At 42.0% G+C, this 18595-nt stretch overlaps 1 protein-coding gene across 1 annotated transcript in view; it reads left to right on the forward strand.

Annotated features, from left to right (window-relative positions):
- The first annotated feature begins 14329 nt into the window (after window positions 1-14329).
- The window catches only part of LOC120548943 (neuronal PAS domain-containing protein 3-like), a 262015-nt gene continuing 257749 nt past the window's right edge, over window positions 14330-18595 (forward strand). The window contains exon 1 of the mRNA XM_039785447.1: window positions 14330-14459. The gene's annotated coding sequence lies outside the window, so the exon portion shown is untranslated. The remainder of the gene's footprint in view (window positions 14460-18595) is intronic.

The raw sequence follows: 18595 nt of genomic DNA on the forward strand, positions 1-18595 counted from the left end.
GGATTTTGCATATAACTGATCCCCATGTGTTTCATATTAAAATGTTCAGAACAAACTCAGCTTTCGGTAACACTTCACAATAAGGTAGACATGGTGGTTAATACTTGGTTAAGCATTAACTACCATTGCTACTGAATTATTAACAAATTATTAGTTAAGCATTAATACTGAATGAGTAACTACTCATTGATTAACCATTCGTTACTTATTAATTTAACAGTAACTACCAGTCTGTTTACCAGTAACTAACCATTAGTGCTTGAATCACAGTCAATCAGTAACTACTCATTAACTAACCATTCGTTCCTCATTCGTTCCTCAGTAACTACCTATATTTTGTGTACCTTATTCTAAAGTGTTACCCAGCTTTCCTATATTGACGCCCAAATTTTTTCTAGAGCAATGTGTGAAGAGATAATTTGGTGCTAAAGCTGAAAACGTTGGGAGCATGCCTATGTTCCCACATTTTTAAGACTTTTTTCAAAATTAAGCCCTATGTTCCCACAGTTCCCACATTTCTAAGATTATTTTCCAAAATTAGGCCCTATGTTCCTACATTTCCTTTTTCCATAAATTTGTATCAGATTTTATCCCCCTTTCTCCCAATTTGGTAACCAATTACACCCAACCTATCATCCAGTAGCAATGGACTACAGATGGAATGTAACCCTAACACTAACATAGGGCTGTGGGAAGATAGGTACCGCCTGAGGGACAGAACCCAAGTTGTTTGTCTTGGTGACAGGAGGTGTTTAAATCCTGACCTTAATAACTTAGAGGTACACAAACTGAAAGTGCAAGACACTAGACCTCTCAACCTTTGATTTAGTCAGAGCTGTTTAACTGGTCTCCTCTAGTAGTAGGGCACATTTTGGTTAGTTAGCTTGTTTTAAAATGACTCAACCTGACTGAGCAATCTCTGGCATTTGGTTGAGTACTGCAAAGAATTCCCAGGATGCACTGTGGTGTTCAGATTGAGATATTTTCAGATGGCTCTGCTGAGGAAGTCATGGGCAGAAAAAAAACATTAGTTACTTAATTAAACCATGTGACATAAAGCATACACCCAAACCAATCTGAGGACTTTATAACATGCCAACCAACAGGTTGAGATGGCCACTAAATGTTATACGAAACTTAATGCCAAACTTGATTGTTAAATATCAAGTTTCCACCTGACCTGCCTCATTCATGGCCTGTCAATCACCACTGAAACCACGCCCCTTTCCAAGCTTATATAACTCCGCCCTTCAGGCCTGGGACACTCCTTTTCCCTCCAAACAAAGCAGGCCGAACAAAGAGAGGAGTGATGTGAGTCTGATGGACTTTTTCGTTGTGTAACACTGAACACTATTTGGTCACATTGAATGTTATGCCTGAAAGTTTGATGTATATTGTTTGGTTTATGTTAGATTGTAGAGTGAAATCCTGTTTAAAGTTAAGAGAAAAACCAAGTACAGACTGTGGATGCATTACTGATGTAAATCAAGCCGAATCCAACCTAATTTGTTATGATTGATTGTTCAAGGCTATTTAGATCTGTGACATTTTCTTTATATATTTATTTGTCCACCATCCACCATCCATTATTCACCTGCAACCAGTGTACCACCTTTTCCCTGCATTGACAACAATAAAATCTTGGAACGGCACTGGATCCGGTGTTTAAATGTGCACACCACATCAGATGTTCAGAGAACCAACACCATCAGCGCTTAAGAGTTTTTTCATTGATATTTAATCTGTTCCTACAATATGACCATTAAATCAGAGATATGAGATATTGAGAATCGAGATATGGCTTTGGCTGCATACAAATGAAACCGATAGGGCAGACTTTAGACTGTAATCTAAAGGCCCTGACACACCGAGCCGATACTCGGCCGTCGGACAGTCTGGCGAGGTCGGTGACTCGAGTCTGTTCGGTGTGTTCCATCCGTCCAAGGAGCTCTAGGCCTTTATTTTGGGCGACCTAACATGTTAGGTTGGAGGGCGGGCAGTTGGACTCCATGACCCATCTGATTGGTGGAGTGATAACCCGGAAATGACGAGTGGGATGAGAGTGACTAGAGTCTCTCAAAATCTGATGAAAACCTTTTAAACTGACCTTTGTTGATCTGAAATGAAGACAGATTCAACAACTGCACGGCCTATTCGTCTCTTAAAATGTTTCCAGAAACACGTTTCGGTGAACTATTTTAGTACAATATGAGATCGCATTCTGAACAAGCCGCCATGACAGTCTGGCTTTGAATTTCTGGAGAAACCATGACCCACGTGACACGTTCGTCCAATCAGCTGTCGTCGGCAGGCGGCATCGCCGTGGCACTTTGCTGGGCCAACTCGGGGAGGCAGACTGAGTCAGTCTGACTGCCTTTTCTGATGAAGGTCGGCCGTCCGGTTGGTGTGTCACCGGCTTGAAACAAAATTGGAAGTTCATATGACACACCTGGCATGTCACTAGCTTACAGACTGATCAGATACTGTAAGAGGACATGTTAATTAGAGATGGTCCGATACCATTTTTTGCTTCCCGATAACTATTCCGATACCTGAACTTGCATATCGGCTAATACCGAGTACCGATACCAGCGTGTCATATATTTTACTGTTTTAACAGCTGTACACTACTATCCATGTATGGATGTAATATAATTTCTATCTTTGTTAAACTTTTTGTGAATCATGAACAAACCCAAACAATGAACGCCATAGAATTTCTTTTATTGTCCAGACAGTCAGTCATAACAGAAATAAACTACTTTAAAGTAGATTTTCTTCTGGGCTAAATTACGTGGTATTGGATCGGTGTATAGACTCCAGTACTTTCCAATACCGGTACCAGCATTTTAGGCTGTATTGGAGGCTTTTCCGATACTGGTATTGGTATCAGAACATCCCTAATGTTAATGGCCAAAGCCTCCTTTTGGACTATTGGACTAACACTTACCCTAACCCTAGCCAGTGGTCATCTCACGAGAGTCAAATGACTGCTGAAACAAACAAGAGGCCTTTTTCAAGATGATGGATCCAGTTGACATGATGCATTTCTGTGTATATGTTGCTATACTGTCAGTACATACATCTGATCTGACATCTGCCTTTTCTGCTCAGTGGAAATCAGGGTTTGATCTCGTGGTCATCCTTTAGTTGTTGAGAGAGTTCTGGGTTGCTTTTAGCCGTGATGTTGCTGGAGCTTTGATTTTCAACCACTGTGCCGCTGCTCCCTAATGTTTTTCCACCTCATGGCACGACTCAACTCACCTACTTTTAGTTTTACTTTTCCGCAAGCAAAGATTTCACAGTCATTATTAACTCAATGATGTCACCTGCCACATTACGACTTCACCTGCGTTTTGCAGGTTGGTGAGTGTTAATTGCAAGTTTGGGACACATTCTCTAAACTGTTGGTGGACAAAACCCTAAAATCAAAGCTGGCATTCATTCATTCATTCATTTTCTCAAACAACAGCGACGTGTCAGGCCCCCAATCATCAGAAATGCATCAATAACATTTCCTTCATCTTCCAAAAGATTCATATTTGTGCCCTTAATCATACCATTTGTTTTCCTGCGAGCTGCACACACAAGCGGGACGTTTTATCTGTCGAGTAGATGAAGAACAATGGAAAGATGAAGAAATAGTGATTGGATCGCATGATAAACACACACTTTGGGGATATTACAGGACGTTGGATAATGTTTACTTCATCACAAGGAGGTCAGTTTGTGAAACAGGAAAATGCTGCTTTTGACACCGAGAAGATGAGGAGGAGGAGGATGGGCGGGCGCGCGGAGGAATAGCCTTGATGTGGCGTTCACCCCAGCTGAATGTAAAGGCCGGTGTGCATCTCTCTCTCACTCTCTCGCTGCAAATCAATGTGTCCCTGATTGCAGAGACTGTCCTTGATGACATCCTTTAAGGCTGAACTTGGTCCGTTGGTTTGATGATGAAAAGTCTCTTTATACATCAGAACAAATTGAAACATGAACATGTAATGTCCCTGCAGCCTGTGGATAATGTTGTTATTTGCCTTCAAATTATTGTTGTTAAAGTATCGGCCCCTGAACATTAATAACTAAGATGATAAAGGATAACGAGACTGACTCTAATGCCCCGCTAGCGGCCCCTAGTGGCTCCAGGCTTTATGGTGCTAGAGGGAAGTTCATGGTCATTAAAATCTGAAGGGTTCATCCACTGGGGAGCAGGCATGTGATCAGGAAATCTGCCTGTTAGATTTGGTATTTTAAAGGATCTAACTTCGGTATTTCTCAACCTGGACCCTATTTTCTCATACATTGGTACAAAATCTTTGAAATTGTTCCAGTATTGAGTGAGAAAGAGAGAGAGAGATAGAACTTTTTGTCCACCAGACTCCATGTAAATAATCAGGACTTTTAGCGTTTATAGAGCCAGCATATTTCCACCAGACTCCATGTAAATAATCAGTACTTTTAGAATTTATAGAGCCAGCATATTTCCACCAGACTCCATGTAAATAATCAGGACTTTTAGCGTATATAGAGCCAGCATATCTCCACCAGACTCCATGTAAATAATCAGGACTTTTAGCGTGTATAGAGCCAGCATATCTCCACCTGTAAATGGGTGAATTAAGGGTTTATTTCAACCAAACCAGAGTGGTGATTGTTGGAACAGCGGAAAGTCGAACAAGACGGCTTTTGGTAGTTTTATTTTGTTTCTGTCCACTTTGAATTAAGTGTGTTTTACGATGATAAAAGTACTGTTTATTTGAATGGAGTATGGTGGGTTTGGTGATGGCAACTTCGGGGCTGTTAAACAAAAAGAATCGTACTCTTTTAAATAAGGTCTATCTCTGTAGGGATCCTTTCCATAATGTAGTCAGACACTTCGAATAATAATCTGAGCCTTTTAGCGGCAAAAACAGAACTTTTAGTGGACAGTAACTTAAGTTTTACATTGTTACATTGCAGCTGGTCTATATCCACGATGTCCCTCATTTGGGCCGGATGTCAATCCCCTTCCTCTGTCTCTGTGTTGGGGCTCTAACCTCCGGTGGATTTGTGAGGACTATGGTTAACTGCTCCTCAGATCTCTGCAGGGTAAATCCAGACAGCTAGCTAGACTATCTGTCCAATCTGAGTTTTCTGTCGCACGACTAAAACTACTTTTGAATCAAGTTTCTTCCCGAAATTAACGGAGATAACTTTTGATACTTTTGAGATTCTTTTGCCCTCAAAATGTACAGAATACATGTGAGGTCAAACAGGAATTAACCCTTTGGACTCTGAATAGAAAGGGTCTGCATTTCTGCTTATTGTGATCTCATTTCTTGGATCTTTAAAGGACTCATGGCATGAAAATTTCACTTTTATGAGTTTTTTTTAACATTAATATGCGTTCCCCCAGCCTGCCTATGGTCCCCCAGTGGCTAGAAATGGTGATAGGTGTAAACCGAGCCCTGGGTATCCTGCTCTGCCTTTGAGAAAATGAAAGCTCAGATGGACCAATCAGGAATCTTCTCCTTATGAGGTCATAAGGAGCAAGGTTACCTCCCCTTTCTCTGCTTTGCCCGCCCAGAGAATTTGGCCCCCCCATGAGAGAGAGAGACATCATGGCTTTCAAACGAGCAAAGTGGCAGTTGGTCAAGGCCACACCCCCACCCTCCACCTTTCGTATTAGGGGACCACTAAGGCCTATATAAAAGAGACTTCAGATACAGTATTAGGGGACCACTAAGGCCTATATAAAAGAGACTTCAGATACAGTATTAGGGGACCACTAAGGTCTATATAAAAGAGACTTCAGATACAGTATTAGGGGACCACTAAGGCCTATATAAAAGAGACTTCAGATACAGTATTAGGGGACCACTAAGGCCTATATAAAAGAGACTTCAGATACAGTATTAGGGGACCACTAAGGTCTATATAAAAGCATCCAAAGAGCACCATGTCATGGGACCTTTAAAGAAATGCCAATAAACCAGAGCACGTTTTTCTCCCATCCCAGAATGCTGTGTGGACTAGCCAGAACCTCCTCCGCAGCGCTGTGGAGGAAGGTCTGGCTATGCGAGACTAAACAACACAGGACTTTCACCAAAGAGACCGGGGTTCATGTCCTGTGCTTGTCCCGTGTGTCACTGAAACATACATTTTATAACGCCCCACCCACCATCTTTTCTGTGGAGGAAGGTCTGGCCAAGCGAGAATACATGTAGCTTCTTTCATGCGCTGCACACAGCAGCTGTCTCACTCACTGGACCAATTTCATAGATTGTTGTTCCCATCAGTCACTTAGACACAAAAACATGACAAAGTGGGTCCAGGTTTTAAAAAAACCGAAGTTACCCTTTAATTTATTGGGGTGTTGTGAATATAACAGGATGCCTGGCAGATGTGTGTCTCGCCACGCTGTGACACTTCCTTCTGTCTTTCACACAGGGTCAGAGGATTTAAAAAATAGCAGTTAGCTGCAACAAAACACACTCCACATTAAAGCAAATTGCTCGCTGCGATTGTTGACAGTTTCTCATTGTCGCGTGTCTCTTTGCCGGAGCTGTGATGTTGATTGTGGCTGAAGGGGCCTTCCGATGACTGATAAGCGTTGATGAATGAAAATGGAAATGCTTTTCAGCGTTTTGCCTTCAAAGGGGAAGAAATCAAATAGGATGGAAGGGGTAGAGAGGGGGGGCGAGAAGCGGAGGTAGAATATTTGCCTTTTTGCAATTAACAAGATATGTTCTTTTTTTGTGGCCAGAAAAATGGAAATGGCTTTTGAGGTCGTAAAGGTCGAGCGCATCGAAGCATGGTGGCTCTGCAATTACTCTTCAGGCAGCGGCCTGATTGGGGGGAGGGCGGGGGTCCGGCCGCGCACTGACGGTCAAATTAACGAGACGGCCGGCTCCCTGTTGAAAAGATCACATGTGATTACCGTACATCAAACAGACAGAGCTCTCAAATTATCTCCTCTCTCGCTGTGGAGTCAGAGAAAAGGGGATAAAACGCAGACGGAGTGATTAGTTAAAGGCTTTAAATGTCAAAACTTTCACTGTCCACAGCTTGAATGAATCTGCTTCTCTCTGCTCAGCACACAGCAAGGGAGGGGGTCGTCCTCCAGATTACACCAAGTACAGCTAATGGCCGCCCTCATGACATCACTGAGGACATATTGGATATCATTGGACTCCTCTGGGAATCTTAGATCGCCAGTTGTGCTTTTAATTCATCTTTGTGTGTTCGTTAGACTGCTTTCTAAATATTGAAATATCCAGCTGCATACTTTCATACTGGGGAGCTACCCAGACAATTGTAGTATCCAACTTTATTTATCAGTTGTGCTTTTAAACTCTCCATCTCTGCACGTTTAAAACACAAGTACAAGAAAAAGTCATAGTGTAGTATGTCAAAACTTTTAGAAAAAAAGTCGTAGTATACAGTACAGGCCAAAAGTTATGGCACACCTTCTTATTCAATGTGTTTCTTTATTTTCATGACTATTTACATTGTAGATTCTCACTGAAGGCATCAAAACTATGAATGAACACATATGGAATTATGTACAAACAAAAAAGTGTGAAATAACTGAAAACATGTCTTATATTTTAGATTCCTCAAAGTAGCCACCATTTGCTTTTTTTTTGATAACTCTGCAAACCCTTGGTGTTCTCTCAATGAGCTTCATGAGGTAGTCACCTGAAATAGTTTTACCTTCACAGGTGTGCTTTGTCAGGGTTAATTAGTGGAATTATTTCCCTTATTAATAAAAAAGCAAAGGGTGGCTACTTTGAAGAATCTAAAATATAAGACATGTTTTCAGTTATTTCACACTTTTTTGTTAAGTACATAATTCCATATGTGTTCATTCATAGTTTTGATGCCTTCAGTGAGAATCTACAATATAAATAGTCATGAAAATAAAAAGGAAACACATTGAATGAGAAGGTGTGTCCAAACTTTTGGCCTGTACTGTAGTTATATAGTATAGTCTTTATCCACGACGTTCTGCTTCTGGGATTGCTCCGTAGCCGACGGAAATCCCGCTGGATGTCCGTCCCCTTCCTCTGTCTCTGTGTTGGCGTTCTAACCTCCGGTGGATTTGTGAGGACTATGGTTAACTGCTCCTCAGATCTCTGCAGGGTAAATCCAGACAGCTAGCTAGACTATCTGTCCAATCTGAGTTTTCTGTTGCACGACTAAAACTACTTTTGGACGTAGACATGTTCCAACAAAACAAGTTCCTTCCAGAGGCTATTTTGCAGAGGCACCGTGGTTCTGTGCGGCGCTTAGCACCGCCCATGATTTAGATTTTCTCCCATCCCATAATGCTGTGTGGACAAGCCAGACCCTCCTCCGCAGCGCTGTGGAGGAAGGTCTGGCAACGCATAACCAAATTGTGACTATACGAACGTCACGTAATGCGTCATGTACTTAACCGGAAGTAACGTTACGTCTGATTTGAACCCAAATAACAATCTTTTTCTAAACTTAACAAAGTAGTTTTGGTGCCGAAACATAACCCAACTGAGACTGTTTCACAACGTTAAAGACATTTAAAATTGCGACCTTTACGTTCAAAACAATGCCTAGCACCGCCCAAGACGATTGTGATTGGTTTAAAGAAATGCCAATAAACCAGAGCACGTTTTTCTCCCATCCCAGAAATGCTGTGTGGACTAGCCAGACCCTCCTCCGTAGCGCTGTGGAGGAAGTTCTTGCAGTGCGAGACTATAGTATAGTAGTAGGCCTATGCTGTGTGAAGTTTGTTGGAAGACACTAAGGTTTTATAGGTGAGACAAAAGTAATTTAGTTAATTTTGAATTCTCATTTTACATTTACATTTATTCGGCTTAAGCGGTGCCCGAAAGGGCTTGGGTGCTGCACCTAAACCTTCTAATTGTAGGGAAAATCCTGTAAATCAGACCGGTGTTGATGCAGCAGTATGTGCACAGAGCTGCACCACGTCACTGTTTGCATGACGCCTATAGCGTCTCTGAATAAATTCAGGTTATAATTATGTATTTATGTAATTTACCCTTTTTTTATGCATATGTTTTATCGTTTGGCGAGGGTCATTTTGTGTTTTCTACCGCGTGTTTAATGTCTTCAGTCTGGTCATGTTGTTTTCTCAGGGATCTGTTCTTATCATCCACACTGTTAGTTAGTTAATATGTAAATATGTCTGCAGTAGTTATTTGGCTACAGTAAAGTTGTTACTTGTGATGAGGGTCGGAGTGTGATCCTTCTAAGAAGTTCATCTTGTTTTTATTCTTTTTTTTGTTTTCAGACCGGTGAGGAAAACCTGCAGCTCACCGCAGGACGCAATCACCGTACGCTGAAACACTCGGAATCAAAGTTAGATTTAAAAAGTATTTGTGTTATTAGAATGCTGCAGGATGGAGACGTGTTTTAAATCATTTGCATCGCTGCTGAATGAAAGGGAGACACACACATACACACACACACAAACAGAGTAAAGCACCTTCTCAAGTCTCTCTCCACACTGTAATGATCTTCTTGTAGTGCTGCGGAAAAGCCTCCGCAATCCCTCCTTCATTTTCCTCCCCTCTTCTCCCTGATGAGCAGAACCATCCCTTCATCATCAGCTGCACCATAATGTACTTTAGTCTGGGGACGAGCGGGGAAAATGGAAGGATAGATTGGAAACAGATTCACGTATAAGCCGATCCCACATTAGGGGATGTATATAATACGCCGGAGTCATCAAGGGTTTGTTCGCTACAATCAGCGTGATGCATTGATGGCTCGACATGGCCCGCAAATGAACACACACACACACACACACACACACACACACACACACACACACACACACACACACACACACACACACACACACACACACACACACACACACACACACACAAACTTCACTCGGGCTGCAGGTGACGAGGAGCTGCGCCTCATTCAGCTCAAGATGATGCATCGTTTCTATTGGACTCCCTCCAGATTGTTTAGAATTGGTCTAAAGCCTGAGACACACCAGGCCGATAATCGTCCGTTGGACAGTCTGGCGAGGTCAGTGACTGGAGTCTGTTCGGTGTGTCCCGTCTGAGGGTCCGTCGGCACTCATTTGGGCCGACCTGACGTGTTCAGTCGGCGGCAGGGCAGTCGGGACTCACCTGGAAATGGCGAGCGGAAAGAGCGTGACTAGAGTCTCTCAAAATCTGACGAAAATCTTTTAAACTGACCTTTGTTGATCTGAAATGAAGACAGATTCAGTAACTGCATGGCCTATTTCTCGCTTAAAATGTTTCCAGAAACATGTTTCAGTGAACTATTTTAGTAAAGTATGATCGATTCTGAACAGTCGCATGCAGTGTTTGTTTCGGAGAAAACCCACTCGTTGTCCAATCACGGTTTTTTTTAGGAACAATACAGAGCAGCGCCTCCTGCTGCTATGGAGACGTATTACTTTTCCCAAGTCGGTGTCGCCTCAGTGTGTTCTGAGGCAGTTTTTGGACCTCGGGGACCCATAAAAAAGTCAATTTTTTTCTTTTTTTTTTTTTTTTGTCTGCGTCAGTTTTTTTTTTTTGTTTTTTGGCTAAAAAAAAAAAAAAAAAAAATAAAAAAAAAAAAAAAAAAAAAATTCAACTTCATGTCCTATGGTCCTGTGATAAGGTCCAGAACTTTTGGATGGGTCATGGGACATGATAACCTATGTCAGACTGCAGGGACCCAGGTTCCATTCAGCCCAAGACTACTTGTTCTGGGAGATGGGTCAATCCTAAATGGGATGGATAAGCACATAAGAAGCTGGGTCCAGACTAGTTTAATGATAGCCAGACACAGGGGCGTAGCACAAAATTCTGGGCCCTGTAGAAAGGTGTTTTCTATGGGCCCATAGCTATTCATTCTAGCATATTTTTGGGCCCTCCTCAGATGAGGGCCCTGGGTACTCAGTCCCCCTTTTCCCCCCAGTCCGACGCCCCTGGCCAGACAGATTATTCTAAGAGGATGGAAAAATGAAGGGGTGCCGTCAATCCAGGAGTGGACTTGTTGTGAGATGGCTAGGGTGGCGGCGTTTGAAAAGATAGTTATATAAACGTTCGCCAGATTGGATGTCTATACTAGAAAATGTGGAAACCTGAACTTTCTGGAGGGCTCCTAAATGCCCGGACACACAGAGCCGATGGTCAAACATCGGCAGAAAAGGCAGTCGGGCTGATCAGTGTCCCAAGTTGGTCAAAAGGTTCCTCAGAACACACCGAAGCGACGAGACGTAATACGTCTCCATAGTCTCCAGCAGGCGGCGCTAATCTGTATTGTCATGGCGACTCATTCAGAATACGATCTCATATTGTACTAAAATAGTTCACCGAGACAGGTTTCTGAAAACATTTTAAGCGAGAAATAGGCCGTGCAGTTGCTGAATCTGTCTTCATTTCAGCTCAACAAAGGTCAGTTTAAAAGATTTCATCCGATTTTGAGAGACTCTAGTCACGCTCGTTCCGCTCGCCGTTTCCTGGTTAGCTCTTCACCAATCAGATGGGTCATTTGACATTATACATGTCAAATCGGCAAAAATGAAGGCCAACGGCCCCTCGGACGGACGACCACACGGAACACACCGAACAGACTTGAGTCACCGACCTCGCCAGACTGTCAGACGGCCGATTATCGGCTCTATGTGTCTGAGCCTGAAGAAGCTTTGTGCTGGGGAGAGACGTGTATGATGAGCTAATGGGATTGTTATTTATGTATTTGGTTTTTAGTTTTTTTGATCACCAGCCAACATGGCTAGTAGATTTTTAAAGTTACCAGCCAATCAGAGCTTCTGCTATAGCCACATTTTCTTCAGTTTCTACTTTACCACTCCTCTTTCATCATTATTGTCCACTGTGTCTGCAGCCTTCCTCATTTGCTCTTCTGGTTTCTAAAGTCCCCGAAAAATATCTCCTTCTTTTGGACTAACTTCAATACTTAATTTCAGCTCCTCTGGTTTGTTTCTTGCCGTTCCGTTCGTCTTCTCTGTTTCAGCATAGCTCGTAATCGATACCATTTCCGTTCGTTTTAAACCCCCTGTATGGTTATTTTGACCTCTTTTGGGGAGTGGGTTATTTCATATTTTTTGAGTGAGACAAATCTCCCTCTTCTAAATGTTGAGGGGGACATATCCCCTGCATCCCGTCCCTGCGAAATCTACGCAAAAATCATCAGCTGAATTCCTTTTCTCTGAACTATAATTTACATGTAAAGGTTGATCATCCTGGGTAATTAAAACAACAAAAACACACTGCAGCTGACTCCGCCTTCTCTCCACCGGATCTAGGCTTCAATCATTCTCACCTGTAGAATAAACCGGAAGAAAGCTGCAAAGGAAAGTTTTCAAGCAATTAAAGAATTCCACATTTGTTTCTGGATAAACAGATTTATTGTTTCATAATCCTTTCCGCAAAATAGTTTGACTTTCCTGCATCAAAAAAGGTGAGTCAGGTGTTCCACAACCACTGACTATAGATAGATGGATGGATGGATGGATGGATGGATGGATGGACTTTATTAATCCCAAATTGGGAAATTCCTCGTTACAAGCAGCAAGTTACAAAGATATACACACATACTCACTCACTCACTCACTCACTCACTCACACACATACAGAAAATAAAAAAAATATACTAGAAATAATATAAAATAAAAAAATAAGCTAGCAAAGATAAAAATGCCAGAACAACTACTGAAAAAAAATAAACATGTATATACAATTGTGGAATAAAATGTACAACCTACATACATAATGTATATATAGCTAAATAAAATATGTATAATATTACATATGAAGTGGTGTTTGTGTTTCCTGCCTCAAAGAGCTCCAGATGGTTCTGAAAAGAACATTATTCTTTAGTTTTTTTACATGCCAACCTGTTGACACTGTGCATGGCTTCATTTTGAAGGTTAATCCTCTGGAGCTCAGACTGAAGGAGACTCTCTCTGTGTCGAGGCAGGCTGAGCTTCAAGGCCTGTTGTTGGACAGTTGTGACTTAATTTCAGCCTGAATGGATCCACTGGGTTTCTGTGGAACAGCATCAGACTCGCCACATGTGAGCAGATAAGCCTCATTTATGGGACTGAATCTGTGTTGGACACCGTTCCACTCACTCATTATACTGACTGTCTACATTATTCCCTTATAATGCCCGTATTTAATGCTGTCTTTTTTTGCACTGCTATAGTTTTTATATTACTATGTTTACATTATTCTCTTATATTGTCCACATTTAATGCTGGTCTGTAGACTTTATCCTTGCACTATTGGACTTATTTGCATTACCACCATGACACACACTTTCATAGAGCACCTTAACATGCTTATACATCCCTTAGTACATTCATGTGGATTTTTTGTTTAGTATCTTTTCTTTTATTGTCCATATTATCCATGTGGATTTGTTATTTTAATCATCCTGTTTATGATGTATGTGTATGTTGTGTGTGATGTCTTTAAGCTACTGTGACCTTGAATATCCCCTTGGGGATCAATAAAGTATCCATCCATCCATCCATCCATCCATCCATCCATCCATCCATCCATCCCCTATACAGCACGCATGGCATACTCAAGGCTAGTGGACCATGCCCGGCCTATCGCAAATTGTGATCCGGCCCACGTAACACTTTAGGTTCCCAATAAATGTCGGCACAGTTAGTTGTGCGCCAAACCAAAAGACAGGAAACTGTTTACCAAACTGTAACTACGCATCACTCAAAGCAGAATTTGGCAGATTTGCCGACTTTGAGAATCTTTTGAGAAATTCCCACAGAAGCAGCAGTTTTTATATTCAGGCTGTGAAACAGGTGGTTGTAAAAACATGTTCTGCTAAATTCTAGATAGATAGATATGTTATTCACCCCGAGGGTAATTTTAGGCATCCAGTAGTTTAGACAACCATAACACAACAAACACACATACACACATATATGTCACATACATAAAAATCACTCACAGAAATTTCACCGAAGTGATTACAAAGGTCTGGTATGGACTGACCATGTGATGCAATGACCATGATAAGGTGCTATGGTAGAGCGTGTGCAGTGGTGGTAGTGCAAAAGTGAAATATGAAGGGATTGAACAGTCCAATAGCTTATTACAATGGCTAAGGAACTTTTTTGCTGACTTTTTCAGTTTAAACATTTATCAACTAACTGAAACAAAAATAACACAATATACTCTTAAGAAATAAACACAATTTCTACACTATAAATCCCTATCCTCCCCCCCCCCCCATGATGTGGCAGACACTTGGTACGTTCCAATTGGCCACTTCCTGTATTTAAGAGCTCTGCTTTAATTGCACACCATTTGCTCCAGCCTGACAAGATGGCTGTCCAACAGCAGCACGCTCAACCCGAAAGAAAAATAAGTTAACTTAATGCAAACTTACCTGAAGTGTGACGTATAGAAGTTAACTGCCAACATTACTAAAAAAACAGAGTATGATGTTTGAAACAAAAGGTATGTGCCATCTTTTATCTGTGTGTGTGTGTGCAGGAGTGTTACAACTACAAACATTTTTATCAGCTGTGTGGCAGCAGGTCTCTCAAAAACTTTCTGACTTCCTGTCTGTGTCTCTCCGCTCCGAGCCCATCGGGACATAGTCAGTCTTGTGTAAAGTACTTGAAAGCAATACTAGTACTACAAGTATCTTACCAAAAAAATGACTTTGGTACAAGTTAAAGTCACCTTTTAGATTATTACTTGAGTAAATGTCTTCAAGTATCTGATATTTAGTGTACTTAAGTATCAAAAGTAATTTTCTGATACTAAATGTACTTAACTATGAGAAGTTAAAGTAAAAAAAAAAAGACTTATGAACTTTCTTTAACATCTACTGCAGTCAGATTCACTGTGTTCGCTCGGAAGGAATCACTTCAGATGGGTAGGCACTTGTAATTGACATTTCAAACATGTTAAGATGCCAAAAGCACGTTTAAAACCTGCCCCGTTTCAGCCGCCTGGGTGCGAAAGCTAGCAGTAGCATAACTCTGTGTAGGCAACACTCCGCGACAACAAACAACAGAGCTACGTGTTGAAATCGACCGGAATTCTCCTTTAAGTAGTACTCTTGGGACACAAACACCTGTTTCCTGGGTGAAAGTCTTGTGTTTTCTCCTAACTTCTTCAGGACATGAACACCTGTTTCCTGGGTGAAAGTCTTGTGTTTTCTCCTTAACTTCTTCAGGACATGAACACCTGTTTCCTGGGTGAAAGTCTTGTGTTTTCTCCTTAACTTCTTCCAGGACATGAACACCTGTTTCCTGGATGAAAGTCTCGTGTTTTCTCCTTAACTTCTTCAGGACATGAACACCTGTTTCCTGGGTGAAAGTCTCGTGTTTTCTCCTTAACTTCTTCCAGGACATGAACACCTGTTTCCTGGGTGAAAGTCTTGTGTTTTCTCCTTAACTTCTTCAGGACATGAACACCTGTTTCCTGGGTGAAAGTCTTGTGTTTTCTCCTTAACTTCTTCCGACATGACCACCTGACCACCTGTTTCCTGGGTGAAAGTCTTGTGTTTTTTCTTAATGTTTCTCGCATTACCATCGGACATGACCTGTTTCCTGGGTGAAAGTCTTGTGTTTTCTCCTTAACTTCTTCCAGGACATGAACACCTGTTTCCTGGGTGAAAGTCTTGTGTTTTCTCCTTAACTTCTTCAGGACATGAACACCTGTTTCCTGGGTGAAAGTCTTGTGTTTTCTCCTTAACTTCTTCCAGGACATGAACACCTGTTTCCTGGGTGAAAGTCTGGTGTTTTCTCCACTGTTGGTTACTTTTCATTTTACTTTTCCTATTTAGAAATTATTGACGTCATGCAGGGGACAAAAAAGGTAAAAATCTATACAAAGTCTCCACAGAGTGACCACCTCAAATCCTCATCTGATGAACCTGATGATTGTGTGCGTGTGCAAATTCTGACGCGTTTATGATTGTGCTTTCAATACGGATTCATAGAGTTTTAGCCTGATTGCATTTTCACATCAGTCGTCAAAAGGCATTTAAAAAACAATTTGAAATGAGACGGCGAGAGGCCAAGAGCTGCTGCGAACGGACGAATAAATAAAAGGGATGATGATGATGCCAGCGTCAGCCGGAGACCACAATCAATCATTAGCATACGTAAGGGGTGTGTGTGTGTGTGTGTGTGTGTGTGTGTGTGTGTGTGTGTGTGTGTGTGAGAGAGAGAGTGAAAAAGAAGACATAAAGTTGATGTCCATTATCAATCATTTGCATACGGAGGTGTGTAGAGGAGGAAATTTAGCGTGTGTATACAAGACATGAGTGTGTGCACGAGTGGAAACTTTGTGCGTGTGTGTCTTCAAAATGCCCCATCTGTAATTCCTCGTAGCAGTTAATTCATCATCTGTGCCGAGGCGTCGGGGCGTCCGCGGGCGTTCAGGACTAATATTTCAGCTCCGATTACAGTGGCGGAGCAGAGAGCCGAGGCTACGGTTTGACCTCTGACCTCAGCCGGGAGAATCGCAGCCTGACCCCATCCATCAACGCTCGGAGAGGGAAAATATTAAGAGGGGGACATTATTAGTTAGATTACAGGGGAGAGAGATTAAGCTGTCATTTACAGCTGGCAGCGTAGGCGGCTGGCAGCCGGCTGTCCGCCCTGTTACCTGCCTGTCTGTCTGTCTCTCTGTCTGACATTGGCTTTATGAAAGAGGATGAAATGGTGCTAAAGTAACAGAGAAGACAACTAACGATTTTAGCTGTCAAATACTTGTTGATCGAGGCTTTCACAGAAGGCCGCATTTAAAAAAAACAACAGAAAACCTCATTCTAATGATCCTGAGCACACGAAACGCATCACTACGCAGATGTCAGCCTCTTAAGGCCCCATTCACACCTGGTGTCCAGGTTGAAATATAGAGAAATCTTTCCCATCAGGGGCTTTTTTTCACATTAGGTACAATTTGATTTGTACCCAAGTAGGATTGGCCCCGTTCTCCACTCCCCCGCTGCTAAACTTTCAGATTAGTAATGTTATTCCTAGTCTGGATCGACGACAGTTCATGGCACTAGATGCCCCTCACTTTGCAAAACTATGTTTGATTTGGGGAACAACAACCTGCAGCTAGCAAGCTACATGCCGAAATAGTCAAGTTTTAAAGAAAATTTGGATCTAGCAACAAGGCAGTTCCACCAAAACTAGTTCCTTCCTGAGACTATTTAGCAGAGCCACTTTCGCCTTAAGGTGCTGACACACACAGACGATTATCGGCCTATAGACAGTCTGGCGAGGTCAGTGACTCAAATCTGTTAGGTGTGTCCCGTGCCGTTGTCCATCTGAGGGGCCTATTTCTCGCTTAAAATGTTCTCAGAAACATGTTTCAGTGAACTATTTTAGTACAATATAAGATCGTATTCTGAACGGCCGCCATGACAGTCTGGCTTAGAATTTCCGGAGAAAACAAACCCACGTGACGCGTTCATCCAATCAGCTGCCGGTTTTCATTTCTTGGGCAACAATACAGATTAGCGCCGCCTGCTGTTATAGAGATGTATTACGTCTCGTCTCGTCTTTTTGGTCTGTTCTGTGGCACTTTTTGGACCAACACGGGGAGACTGATCATTTTGACTGGCTTTTCTGTCAACGGTCGGCCGTCTGGTCAGTGTGTAAGCAGCTTAAAAGGTCCCATGGCATGAAAATGTCACTTTATGAGGTTTTTTAACATTAATATGCGTTCCCCCAGCCTGCCTATGGTCCCCCAGTGGCTAGAAATGGTGATAGGTGTAAACCGAGCCCTGGGTATCCTGCTCTGCCTTTGAGAAAATGAAAGCTCAGATGGGCCGATCTGGAATCTTCTCCTTATGAGGTCATAAGGAGCAAGGTTACCTCCACTTTCTTTGCTTTGCCCGCTGCCCACAGCTGCCCAGAGAATTTGGCCCGCCCATGAGGAAATAGAGCTACAGCCATGGCTGCAAGCTGGTCAAGGCCACACCCCACTCTCCACCTTGCCCCCCCCCCCTTTCCTTCTTTAATAGCATTTAAAGCTACAGACACAGAAATGGTACGTCCTAAGGAAAGCTCATTGTGGGACTGGCTCTAGTGGGTGGAATTCTGCACTAAGGCTGAATTTTGGGAAAGAGACTTCAGATCAGTGTTGTATAAAGTACTAGAAAGCAATACTTGAGTAAAAGTACAAGTATTGTACTAGAAAAAGACTTTGGTAGAAGTGGAAGTTACCTTTTAGAATATTACTTAAGTAAAAGTCTTAAAGTATCTGATATATACTGTACTTAAGTATCAAAAGTAATTTTCTGATATTTAATGTACTTAAGTATTTGAAGTAAAAGTAAAAGTTTTTTTTTTTTTTAAAAGCAAGCGGTTAGAACTTTTATTGTGGCTTTCTTATAGTAAAGCATAAAGCATATTCAGGGTTCCCATATCTTCTTAATCTCACTCATCAAATCAAAATCACATTCTTTTCTAGGACTTTTCAGGCGCAATTATCTTAAGTTCAAAGAACAAACAGCAGATTTTTAGAGCTGACATCAATGTACAGAAACATTTCTTGCAACACTGGTGTATGACGTTATCTTCACCACTACCCTGTTCACAGAGTTCACCACTATCGTCAGGGTG

This window comes from Perca fluviatilis, chromosome 20 (assembly GCF_010015445.1).
Source record: "Perca fluviatilis chromosome 20, GENO_Pfluv_1.0, whole genome shotgun sequence".
Taxonomy (NCBI): Eukaryota; Metazoa; Chordata; class Actinopteri; order Perciformes; family Percidae; genus Perca; species Perca fluviatilis.